Source organism: Toxotes jaculatrix, chromosome 1 (genome assembly GCF_017976425.1).
Source record: "Toxotes jaculatrix isolate fToxJac2 chromosome 1, fToxJac2.pri, whole genome shotgun sequence".
Lineage (NCBI taxonomy): Eukaryota > Metazoa > Chordata > Actinopteri > Toxotidae > Toxotes > Toxotes jaculatrix.
Window position 1 is genome coordinate 20232754 of NC_054394.1, and position 13969 is coordinate 20246722.

Below are 13969 nucleotides of genomic sequence, written 5' to 3' on the forward strand. Positions count from 1 at the left end.
AACTCCTCGAATTCTTTGAATAATACTCTGTACAGATGTAATAACACGGCGAGAAACTGTGATTTCATGGAGTGGGCACAAATATTACAGGACAGTTTGTGCCAACTAATGACTAATTTCTTCAGTGTTTTAATGACACAAAATTGTTTTCACACCAACTAAGCCTGAGCGGTGTTGGCAGGTGATTACAACTAGCTAACTGCTTCAAAGCAGAGGGGTCAAACCATGAGCAGTGGGGGTGACAGTATGAAGGGTTTGCTTCCAATCAAAGCACTTACAGCAGGTGGTTTCACCGATTGGCACACCTTCAACCAAAGAGGACAGACAACGTGGTGGAATCAGCAATCAAAAAAAAACCTGTTTACTCTCAGTCTTCCACAGCAAATGGTGTGACACCCCAATATGGAGCTTGTGTACTTGCTGTGAATACTCATGAGGAGGAGGCAAAAAGAAGAAAAGGCAGCAAACCATCCTAAAAGCCAAAGCTTCAGAAGAGACTCAAAACTTATGGAATACAGTTAAAGGAATACAACTTGACATAACTCATGACCTAGACCAGATTCCAGTTCGTAGTATTTATCCTGTGGTTCTTCAGCTTTGGGGGTAATGCAAGAGAGTGAAGGAAACAAGGGCATGTGAATGGGTTCAAGTGACTAAGGTCACCTCTCAGCTACTTGTAAAACTCTATCTGGGTTGGAGTAACATTAAAGAGGACAGTGAAAGGAAGGAGGGGGGGGGGGGGGGGGGGAGAAAGAAAGAGGGGAAAAGAAATAAGGGAATAACCGAACTCCTCCCCAAAATCTCATTTAGGCCAAAACAATCAGGCCAGTGAAATCAAGCAGATCTCTTAAATGAAGGAGCCGCACACTACACCACCAGGGACACTGTTATCAGTACTCTCCTCCGGGCCTGTTGTTACGATATGGCTTAAACTCCCAGCAGGGACCTCAACAGTTGGGGGGTAAAAAACATTATGACACAATTATAAATTAAATGGGATTTGAGAGTAACGGTGTGACCCTGCTGTAGCGCAAATCTACTCAGTGAAGTTTGTCTGGGTGAAGTAAAAAGACTGATTAGGTAGTGTCAGTCCCTTCCATCTATCTGAGCATCAATGCATTTTCTAAACTGCTTATCTAGTCACAGGAAGCTGAAGCCTATCCCAGCAGGCACTGGGTGATTTATGGCTTACAAATTAACTTCTTTTATGGCAATGCTGACTGCCTCATTTTTTAACTGTTGACATAAGCCTTATCCCAAAGCAACGCTGCCAAAACAATTATAGCTGTTTTTTTTTGTTGTTGTTGTTTTTTAATTCTAAATTATGCTACCATCAACTTAGATATCCCGAATGAGAGTGATGGTCTGTTAGTTAGGACAGCAAAGTCAGAAAGTTTACAAGCACATTCAGTCATTTATAACCACTGCCTTCATAATTTCAGGACCAATACTTTAGCTGTCAGAGGGTGTATCCTGTTAACAGAAAGACATAATGACTGATGAATTATTTAAACAAAATATTTTATATTGCTCTTATTGTTTTGGCTGTTTGTTCCTGACTTATTACTTTTATTGTTTGATTCTATTGATAAACAGATCACAATCAAATCAATCAAAATTGTTGTGGATTAAATTTCAGTCAATTGATTCATCGATTAATCATTTCAGCAGTTATGAGCCATGAAGCACTTTGTAAACTGCTTTTAGATAAGCGTTATTATTAGGACTATTATCATTATTAGTTGTCTTTGGAGTCATGTAGTTATTACTTACCATCTTTTTTAGTTAATATATTCTCAAAAACCATTTTAACACAACCATGAGCAAGACAGACTATGTTACAGTTAGTAGTTCAGTATTCGGGTTGTATTCTCACTCATCAGGCCACTGTCAGGCAACAACAGTAACCGCAGATTCTAAGGTCAATCATTATTTCCGATTGATCACTCCCAAGGTTCGAAATATATACTGAGAGTACACCAGCCCAATAATCTTAGGATAGGTAATCTATTAAGCTGTACAGTGACATTCACGAAATCCAGCGTATTACTCTTGTAATCAGTTCTGTGCACAACTAATCAGTGCTGACTCGTGACGAGATTGGTTCTGCTGGCCTCATTTCATGGAAGACGACTCTGGCCATCAGTATATGTCTCAACCGAGCATCCTCACTAATAGCAGTTGCCTCCTCAACGGCCTTCCCATCCATCACCCTAGGGATGTTACCCTATTAGTGGTGCTGTCTGACTCCCACTGTAGACATTAGCAGATGCACTTAGACATTTTTTCACCACAGTGAAATGCAAACAACTCATATTCACGCTGCAATCAACTTTTTTTTTCGCAGAGACCTTCTAAAAATTGACTAGTTAATTACAGACAATTTGCTGTTCAATTCAAGTTGGTCGTGATCGTAGCTACTGCTCAAACAACTCCAGGTCATCTAAGACAATGATACAAAGGAGCCACAGAGTGGTTTCCAGGAAAATGCCGGCTGATTTTGATAAAAGAGGAACGACATATTTGACAAGAATATGCTCATCATTTCAAGATCACATGTGTATGTGGGTCTCAACAGCTCCAATCACACTGATCCTTGCAATGTATCCAACCCCACTACATAAATTCAGTTTAAACAGTGGGTCACTGACAGTGTGTAAGTAAAACATGGAGATATTTTATTTCTTATAAGATATTGACAACCAGGAAACTGTGTATCTTCAGAAAATAAAGACATGCAGCATGATATGAGCAATTTGGAGTGTGAAATAACACATTCTTTTGATGATGATGGCAACTTATGTAAGTATACATAACCAGTACTTCATGAAATAGACCAATGCACACAAAGGCTGCCAGATCCTATCCCAGAAAGGATTAAACATTATTTTTCTGTTCAATAACAAAAGATATACTTAAATTGTTTAAGTGGTTAAGGCCTCACTGGACAGACTTGGAATATTGTTAATCATGATATCAAGTTATAGCACAGCAAAAGGCAATACTTTGTAGCTGACTACCGTACCTTCACAGCATGAATACACTTCACATTAAAAGCCATGATTATCAGTAGCTCAAGCCACCCCTGAACTTCTCATTTTACTATGATGAAACCCTCACAAATCCAATCTATGTGACAAGCAGCTGGCCAAAAAGATAAATAAAATGAAGAGTAGAAAAAACATCATTAACATTAATAGCATCCATTATAATCAACATTAACATCTGTCATAAGTTGGGTCCCACCCAGCACATTTAAACATAGACCAAAGTTCAGTTTAAATAGAGACGACTGGATGTCATATTTTCATTTTATGAGGCATAGTCTATATATGTACCATGGCTCTGACTGTGGCTACACATGGTGGTTAGATCATGGTTCTGAAAGCCTTTCCTGTCCTGCATGTAAATACATAAACACACAAGTTCAACATTGGTTTTATGTTTTTATATATTGTAAATGGAGATGTACTCACTAGTGTAAAATCAATCATTTTCAGCAGTTGTGGGTTGGACATTCATATTAAAGTGCATTATGTCATCTGTCATACTAACTCTAAAGTCAAACAATCAGTGAGAAACCACAATTTGATTTTTTTCTTCAATTTGATATTGATGCTCTCAGCAAAGCAAGTCTTCACAACCTGCATGCCTGTTTATTGTAACTTAAGGCATGATAGCAAATGTTTTATTCCTCGATCCAAACAGCCACAGCTTCTCCGTTACTGTCGATATTGATTCAGCTAACATATGCTTTGCTCATACAATTTAAGCGGTACCCTCCATGATTTTCTTGGTGATGAAGCACGGCGAGGAGAAAAGTAAATGCCAAATCAATCCCTTATTTATGCTGAGGGAATAGTAAAGAAACATTCTAATTTTGTTACTGAGGTTTTTATTTTTAAAAATCCTCCTCAAGCAATAAAACATTCAGTTCCCGCACCTGAAGCTGGCACACATGCCCTGCTGTGCTTGTAACCTGAGATCAAAAGAGCATCCTAAATGTCTAAAACCTGACCTTTAGGGCAACTCTACTACACATACAACGCCAGACTGAGCTGCTGTCCCTGACTCTGCTATGGTAAGACTTTTCAGCATACAGAATGAGTCGTGCAAACTCTTGACTCTCATCCTGAGCTGGTGACGCCGCCTGAATCCAAATGACATGTGTTTGGTGAAAAGACTGTGACATATTCTTGCATGTGAGCAGTGCTTTTGTGCTCTACACAGGGTGCTACTGTGTACCAGGCCCAGGCCCATACCCACGTGACACAACAACAATGATGCAACAACAATGGCAGGGCTCCCCATCCGTCATTATGGCTTTGTCGTTTACATGGACTTATTGAAAGAAACAGGGCATAGGCGTGCAGCACAGCATCTTTTCAATTGCCTATGCATCTTCTACACATCCTATAACCTAGTTAAACCCAGAACTATCTTATTTAAGCTTACAGATGGCCTATGGGTGCTAAAAAATATGATTATTCAGTCAATACACTCACATATTCACCATCGCTAATAAAAAGTAAAAGTAAAAACACACCTTATCTCACTGCTCAAAAGAGAACTCAGAACACTGTCAATATATCAATACATCACTCCTGGGGCAGCCACAGATACTGGACCTGAATCTTAAATCTGCACAAACAGCAAGCTCAAGTCTCACCTGAACTCAGCACTGTTGCATAGTTCTTGTTTTACAGAGAGCAGGTTGATCTGGTATGACTAGCAGCAGGTGTTTTAGTATCCTGCTCGTCTGCTGCAGCAACATCAGCATCAAGCCAAGCTGTGGCACACAGCCTGTTGGTTACAGCCTCTTTATTTTCTATCACATTCTCTCCCTGTGTAACCTCACTGTTATAACCAAGCTCAAGAAGACTATTTACTTTTTCCAGCCAGCGTCTCGACACACACACACAGATCTTACAAACAGGTTTGAAAACAAACAGATGAGAAATACTAGTCCATTGTCATAAACAGGAAACACTATTCCCTGGTCTTGCTGGTGATTAATATGCAACGGCAACATAACAGTTTGTCACATCCTTACGCTGTTTTCAATTAAACATATTAAACATAATAAAACAAGCCCTTTTTTAAGATTGTCACTTTGCCTTCAGACTAATTGAAAACAGCTCTACTACTTTTATCACGAGGTACCTTTCAAAGTGATAATCCAGCCTTAATCTGCAGTATATTTGAGTGTCAAACAATCAGCCCCTGTAGGCTTAAAAGGTCATTGCACAGAGTTTGTTATTTCTTCATGCTCAAGCTACGGTCCGCTTGACTTTGGTTAGGTAAAACAAATTCCAACAGTGTCCAGTTTTCATGTTGGAAAACAAATCAAACTTTCCACATAAACCTATCGAAACCATTCAGAGTCATCTCATAATTTCCTTCCCTTTCTTTTTCCAGAATTACCTTTCAGCCCTTTGTGGGGCCCGAGGTGAGACAGATTTTGGGTAAAGTGTCACTTAAAGCAACTTTGTGTTCACTATGATAGCCTGAACAGATACAGATATGTGATTGTACAGCCACCATGGACAGGTGTTATTTTTGCAGGTACACACTTTACATCTGGCACTAAAAACAGGATGCTGATTTTCTTACAAATAGGGAAGCTGCTCTGCTGTTATGTATTTCTCAGCACCTCATTAAACAAACATGAAACAGTTCCCCTTTTGCTTTGTCAAGTGGGTGATAGTACTGGATGGTATTCTGTGCGAGTCCATACAAAACGGGGTGCTCTGCTCTGATGCATTGAGTGTGCTCTGATTGAGACGTCTTCTGTCAGTACACCATTCCTGAGGTCGCCACACACACACTCAGGACTGGTGTCATCACTTCTTTGGCAATCACATCAAATCAAAATATTGTGACAAACATCTGACAAACATTAATTCCATGTCTGAAGAACATTCCCTTGCTCATACAGTATGTTTGTGTTGCTTTGCCATGTTTAGCCAACAGATACAAAACACTCGTGAACTGGTTTAAATTATCAGAAGGGGCCTGATTCCCCCCATTTATTCTACATTCAGCCTAGTTATGCATATACATGTCAACATATAGAACAACAGCAACATATCCGGCTGTGAGCAGGATGCACACTGAAGGTGACTAGAGAATCCATGTAAACTAAGGTGTGTCCAACAAAACATTGGTAAACAGCATCCAAACACATCCTGGATGTATCTGATATTTACTGCAGCACATTTTGTTTCTGCAGCAAGTCTGGATGTCCAGCGCTGATCCATGGGATGTGAATACTCACATGGTACTTTTATTTGTTGGATGCAAAATTTATATATTATAAAATAGCTACGTTGTCCATTCATAGAACACTGTCTTAAATGTCATGCTGTCCGCACACAATATGCAAAGATACAGCTTTGGGGACGAAGTTGACAGACCATTTGCACATCGTGGAAATCTGCGTGTTGGGAATAGGCTGCAATTCCCTTATACAAAGTTCAGCCAGAATTACTTTCCAGACGGAATTGACTCAATCAATGTCATGTGTTATTCTCGTGAACATTTGTGTTAAAGGGATATTCAACTACTGCAGAATTAGTTAGTGAACTATTATTAAAGAGAAGCTGTTTGGGCACACATTCTGACATACAATTACGCAGTGACTTCCCTGTCCTGGAGGTAGCTTGTTAAGGAGTCAGAATCAATAGAGATCAAAAAGATAGAAAGGGACAGTGATGGCAGGCTGTAGGCCTGAGGTGATGGGTAGAATCCTGGACGGACAAGGCAACTGAGAATGGCTACAGAAAATGTTGAGGTTACCCTGGGTTGGCATGATAGCGCGACTGCAGCACAGTCCCAAATCTCTCCGTCTCCTCTGCTCTCTGTCATACATCCATCTGCTCCTGTCTCTCTCTTTTTCTGCCTGGGTCAGTGTTACATTCTGCTCCGATCAAGATTCTCTCCCGCGTTTGTCACATCCCTGGCTCTGCTCCTGCTGTCTCTAATGATCCTGTCTCTCCCTGTTCTGTCACACTACGGCAGTCTTCTGTCCATCCTAAAGAATCTCACCCTGTCCTACCTCCATCTCACCCTCTGCCTTTCTCATCTTCTGTCTTCCCATCCTTATGCTCTCTCCTTCTTCTCCTTCTACCCACACACTCATTCAGTATTCATATTTTAGAGGACATTTATGAGCATGAAACCGAAGCGTGTGCGTCTGCACCATTTTCGGTGCAGAGGAAACCTACATTTTCTCCTCTAGCCCCCCCCCCCCCTCCTCTTCCTTATGTAGATAATCTAGATTCTGGTTTGGTTTCGTGTTGCTCATCTTTTTTTAGACTGAAAGCCATGTGCCACTCACTCCTACTCTCCCTCTGCCTCTTTCTCCATCTTTTTCTCCCACTGCCACCCACTCAATCCCTTTCACCTCTTCCCACTCCATTTTCTGTTCTTTCAATTGATGTGATAGTATGTGCACTGCAGACTGCATGTGTGTGTTTGTGTGTACGTGAATGTTGTTGTGTTGGGGTGGCAACATATGTGCTCTATCAACCTGTCTGTGGCTTGCTGCCACAAACCATGTACTGATTTGTTTGTCATTATATTTGGTCAGATACCGAAAATAGCTGCAGCAGTTTTGTCCATGCAACACACCACTATAGCCATAGGTGTTCAGCAGTGTGCCAAAGGCATTATGGTACTTTAAACTGGCATTTTCACACATTTGTATTGAACAGTTGTCTATTAATGGCTTCTCTGCAGAACCACATTATTTCAGTTCTGCAGCTCATAGATTCTGGAGACACGCAAACACAAACCTGCCTGCAAAGCACTGTCTCACAGATATTACCTCACAGAGTGATGCCCCTTTACTTATGGCTAATTTGAATCACCTATCCCATGATGCACTGTTGAAAAGAGCAAGTGTAAATCAATGAATCAATCAATCTACATCGCCACAAGACACAGGGAAGATCTTACATAAGTCTTGTACATACACCTGCTATAACAGAATGTATTAGCATTTGAATAATCCATTTTCAGTGCATTTCAAATAATTATTAATTAGTAATCATTCCTTTGCATTCTTGCAAAAGCAACACTGGAACATTAAACATTTATAAATTTGTTCCATCACTATTGTTGCTGGTTACCTCCAGAAACAAAACAATCAGATACTGCAAAATATTCTACTTTCCTGTTGCTTCATCCAAAAGAAGTGTCATTTCTTAAGTATGTGAAGACCAAACGCCAACATTATGTCCTGCTAAATCAGATTAAATTAATGAGTCTGTAGTGGAAAAGAGGAGCCAGTTTTCTGGAACAAGATGAGGTGATGTAAGAGAAACTCTCTTACATGCTGACAGGGAAAATGAAGGGACAACATATCTGCCAGGACTCACTGGAGGCACTCTTGTTTCCACTAGGGTCAAAGCCCACAGAGATACCACTGAAGCAGGTGTAAACACGAGTTGCAGTGCATAGCTGGGTCTGGCTTGACTGTCCTCTTTTGCATTAAACTTAACCTAACTTGATCTCAGGCATATTTACTTAATTCAAATTTTTCTTTTTATTTACTTATTTTTTTTGCTCACCATTCAACCCAGTTAAGTGGTGTTTTCCATCAGTCCGTGTTAAATTTAAAGCTGGACAGTTTTGATAGGCTCCAGGCGAGAGGCAGGACGCAGTGCATAAATCTGTATAAAATAACAAATATGTAAATAGTAAAAGCTGGGATATAGTCCAGTCCTCATCTGTGTACCATAAACACCTCAGTGCCTCTGCACATAACAGACTCATCTGGTGCCTTAGCATAAAACAGAAGCCTACAATAGGTCTAAACTACTGTATGTGCCACTTTACGAGTAACGGCTAACCTTCTCCTCGTTCTCCTTCACAGGCTGGAATATCAGGTTATCATCACCTTTGGGGTGTATCTTATCTTAGTTGGGACAGTTCCGACTCTAATTGACATTTTTTGGCCATTTTAAGCTGAAACACTGCATAGTGAGGGCATTTGCACTTTAAGTGGCATGAAGATAATGGCAATAAAGAAAAGCAGCAGCCACAGCTGGAAGTGGGGAGAAAAAGAGGGCGCAAATTATCAGTGAAATATTCTCAGTGTGAATGATAAACAGGTGTGACATTCCCCTTGCTGTCACTGCCCCAGGTCCTTGTTTAAAAAGGGGAAGCATGTGATCTACTGCCTTAGAAGAAGAATAGAGTCCGGATGATGTACAATATAATAAGGTAATACATGTATGAGTCTGGTTAGTTTCTTTCTTGTCACGAAAAGACCAGCGGACTGACCAGTTGCTTTCTAAATAAGCAGGGAATAAAACACAAACCTGGTTAAACTGTTAAGGGTTTGACCAGTTCACATCAACTAGTCTAAGAAACTGTCGCATCACTTCGTGCCCGCGTAACTTGTGACTGGCATTTGTCATTATTTTTTGACATTTTATGCCCTAGATTGGCAGTAAAATCACGGACAAATAAAAACGGAACTACAGTTGAGCTGCAGCCCTTGGTGTTTGCATGTGCAACAGCATCCAAGCGTGTGATTCCAACAAGTCGATCAGCAGCAGCGGCAGCAGCATAGTCCCTAATCTCATTTAATCAGGACAGCTGCTTAAGGTGGCATCCTGCGGGCCTAGCTAACGGAGATGTGGCCTAAGAAATGTGTCTTCAAACCATCACTAAAACACCAGCTGAAAAACCGGGTCACACTGTCCGAGCCGCGGCGGGCTGGCTCGCCTGCATGCGCGTATACCTAAAGGCATTTTATCAATCAGGTTAGTCGGTCTCCCCATCCGGTAGGAGCTGCTCACCTGTATTTTGACGATGCCTTGCCAAGACCCACTGCATCGGTTCCGCTCGCTCTCCCATATCCTTCCGACTGCCGACCCGCCTCAGCCTCGCTCCTCCCGACAGGGGCTCAGGGTTGGGGGGATTGAATTCATAAATGCCTCGCCAATAAAAAAAATATTAGAACCGAACAGATGTCATTACAACGGGCGCATGAATGGACCCAGAGACATCGAAGAGTCGGAGCCTCCTCGGTTATCTGCCGGGTGTCAGGCAAACCCGATACATGCCATCAAAGACCACAATTAATTACACGGTCGTTTTCAAGCCGCTGGAGACCGACGGCTCGGTTCTCTGCTTAATTGCAACACGTCGTCAGCCGTGGCAGTTCACTGACTGTGGGTCATTTTCATGTCCCTTCGTCGGAGCTCGGCATGATGAATTCTATCCACAGGAGAATTACAGTCCCTCTGGTTTGACGGAAAAGACGAGCCCTTCGTTTCTCACGTTGTAGTCAGTAGCTTGTGTGTGCCATCAGCCGGACAACTCCCGAAACCTCAGCGCGGGGAGCAGCTAAACGGAGGTAGCATTTCCCGAGAATCTGGCCCATCCCCTCGGACATTTTTCCCACAGGAAAAATACGTACGAATTGGCTATTCCCTTTCCGTGTTTGGCGGCGCAAATCGCGTTTTGTTTACGCACACCTGCCTTTTTCTTTTTTTTTGTAAATAGCAGACCGCAGAGACTTTGGAGATCCTATGGAGAAAGGGCGCCACTGGTGGTTTGTGAATATCAAGGAATCAGGTTCAAAGAGAGCAGTGTTTGTCGAGAGTTTGCCTCTCCCCTTTGTGAAGTCACCCAGGGAGAGCACAGGGGTGGTGGACACTCTTTTTCGTTCAATCACTACATAGTTTCGGGAGCTGTTAAATATAATTAAATATAGTTATTGGCTATTTTAAAAGCAAAAATGTTATTTATTTGTGCCTTGTTGTACCACCGCGCATGCGCACTTTAGTATTTATCCGAAGCACCGTACGTTACCACAGCGACGAAACCACACTTGTGCGGAAAACAAACATGGATTTTAAGGAACATTTTGTCCAAAACGTGTACAGACGTATGTTTAAAGGGACCAGAAATTTCACATAACGGGCCTAATACAAGTATACTTTTTGTCACTATCAAAACGTATTTAGCGAACGTGTTCTGCAAGTTTTGTTTCTAGACCTTGCTTAACTTATTGTCTTTAGCGTCGCATCATAACCCAACTCAAAACATTAAAGTTTGCTCAGTACATCAGTAGAAGATATGAGACTGGCATAAAAATGCATGAGAGGGTTGATGTTTGATTCTCGACTTCTTTTTGGCAGTGTCTTTTACGTGAACGGGTACTCCTTTAGCAGACGACTCCGTACGACTTCACCGATTTCTATCTTGACGTACTGCGCTCCTCTTTGGATGGACGTATGGGCGTGGATCAGCGTCACTCCATACAATCTACACATGAAAATTAGCGTACTGTCATCTGTCAAAAATGCAGGCGAACAAGCGAGAGCCGAGCCAACAAGCTACATGAAAAGAGATCAAATGAATGAGAAAAACCTCATCAGAGCACTTGGCTTGGTCCAGTCACAGAGACTTATGACTTTCACACACCCTGCTGCCAAGACCGCTGACCTCAGGGCTAGAGGTTATTTGGCAGGCATTTCATGTCTGAAAATAGATTCAAAGCTGCCTGTAACTGGTGTGTCAGCTGTAACAGGTTTTCTTTTGTTAAACATAACTGAAATGTTGTTTGGGGGATAAAGGTTGTAGTGTGAGAGACAGATACTTGTCACACTACAGAGCATATTTGCATAGACAAGGGCAAACTTGATCCAGGATGATTCCCCTACATAGAGAAGAAAGCAACATGATTCATTTCCTTATAAAATGACTGGATACGTGTCAAACAGTCTTGTGGGAATGGACAAATGATGATGATTGGTGTCATTGGGGTATGTGTTAGTCTCACAAAATGCAGAAGTTAAAGTGCCTTTATACCAGTTTAATTCCCCCACAACAATTTCATAACTATGGTTTTTACTTTTATTTCCTTTGTGACCTCTCTTAGTACTGTCTAAGTCTGTGTGAGTGCCTTCTTATTTGCTGTAGTCAATCAATGATTTTTTTTCAGGTGGGTTAAAGACAGCTCCAGTATATGCTGGATAGGGTCCAGCATCCACAGGATAAGCGGGAATAGAAAATAAATGGATGGGCAGTGAGAGTGAGAGTATGAGAGAGAAAGAAAATAATGTGGTTACCCACAGTACATGTACATTCAAGATCTTGTAGCTAGTAGACCTAAAAATAAACAAAATGAATGAATTAGTAATTAATAGAATGAGGCTAAAGCTCTAATTTTCTATTTTAATTAGGAGGGTTTTTACATCCATGGCTAGATCTGTAGCTCAGTTACTCTACCCCTGCTCTGGAAGAAAAAAATTGGGATTATGTACAAAAAGGGTTATGATTCTTACAGAGAATGCCAACAATGTGGACATAAACACCCTCAAACACACCTAAAGGCATGGCACGGTCTATTTATATAGCACCATTTGTTCACAAGGTAATTCGTAGTGCTTTACAGATTACATTAAAATCATAGAATAAAAACAAATCATAATCAGATAATAATAATAATAATCAATAGGTGACACTCTGCATCTTCACCGGTTTAACTTCAACTCAAATGTGCTTCATTCAAATCATTAAAAATGTCATTTTCCAAATACTCACACCTATTATTTTAACAAGATCATATGTGTGGCATATATCATATCTGATCATTGATGAGATAATTGAACACTGGGCTTTGTTTCATGGAAATAACCCTTAATACAGCCATTAAAAACTGGATTAAGAATTTTTAGGAAAAGAGTCTAAAACCCAGGATGGGAAAGGCAAGACTACCCCTATTTTGACGACAAGATGGTACATCCCAGTTTCTCCTCCTCTCCCTCTTATTCTCCTCCCTCCTGCTTTCAGTGTCCTCCATCTCTCCGCTTTCTCTCATTTTCTTATATTAAGGACATTCTGACTTCCAGAGACTGCTGTGGATCCTCCTCCATCTGATATTCTTGTAATCTCTACAGAGCTGTTGGAGAGGTATGTACTATCCATATTTCCTCTCATCACATCGCTGTAGGATTTAATAGCAGGCATTTTTGCAAAGATCTGTCCAGCGCACATTCTGTAAGGTGCAAGCTGCTATCATGTATTCATTCAGTTTCAGCAGTATTTATTCCTCTTCATTCTTTTCCCTCATTTGCATTTTCCCCTATTTCCTCTATCGCAGTCACTGTGGTCCTTATTTCTCTCCTCCATCTTGTCCTCCATTTATAGCACAAATGACTCATGCAGTTTTAAAGTGGGAGAACAGAGAGCAAAACAGGGGAAGAGATTAAATCTTTCTGTTATTTCATATGGATTGAGCTCTTGTCCGGGTCAAAGAAATAAAGATTCAGTCCTTGACTGTGAATTGGCTCTACAGCTGCAGTACCAGTCTCCCTTCCTCCATTACAAAACTAATAGATTGTCCCTTGAAAAAGCTTTACACAGGAAGCTGCCGTAACATTATGTCTTCAGTGGAAGATTATGTCACAGCAGCTTTGACCAAAATAAACAATTCCCTGTCCTTTTGCGCATCAGAGTGTTCCTATGTCAATATCAATGTCATCTTTTTCCAAGGTCACATTTAGGCCCCACTGCCACATGACTGCTTCACTACTGTACAGTGAATACATGGATATTAAGTGCTCTCTCACATGTCAGTGTCTCTACACTCAACAGAGCAGATAACATGATGTCTGAGCCTAATTTAGAGGGATAATCTGGCTGTGTCGGTTTGCTGTTTTTCCTCAGTGAAGCAGCACAGAGCTGACCTTATAAAGACTACTCCTGATCAGACCACACCTCTGTCCCAGAGTCCATGGAAGCCAAAGCCAAGTCCGGGGCTCCAGTGCCCAAGGCAGCATCTAAAGCTGAGAAGAAGGAACCAGCAGCTCCACGGAAGCCTGACCCTGCACCTGCAGCCCCTGAGCCAGAGCATCCTCCGTCCCAGGATGGAGCAGCAGAAGCTGAAGCTGCAGCAGCAGGTGATGAGGCTGCGGCCTCTGGCACAGACTCTCTGGAACACCTGAAA

At 41.4% G+C, this 13969-nt stretch overlaps 1 protein-coding gene across 1 annotated transcript in view; it reads right to left on the reverse strand.

The window, feature by feature from the left end:
• The window catches only part of dagla (diacylglycerol lipase, alpha), a 34256-nt gene extending 23747 nt beyond the window's left edge, over positions 1 to 10509 (reverse strand). Inside the window, exon 1 of the mRNA XM_041035412.1 lies at positions 9810 to 10509. The gene's annotated coding sequence lies outside the window, so the exon portion shown is untranslated. The remainder of the gene's footprint in view (positions 1 to 9809) is intronic.
• Positions 10510 to 13969: the final 3460 nt, after the last annotated feature.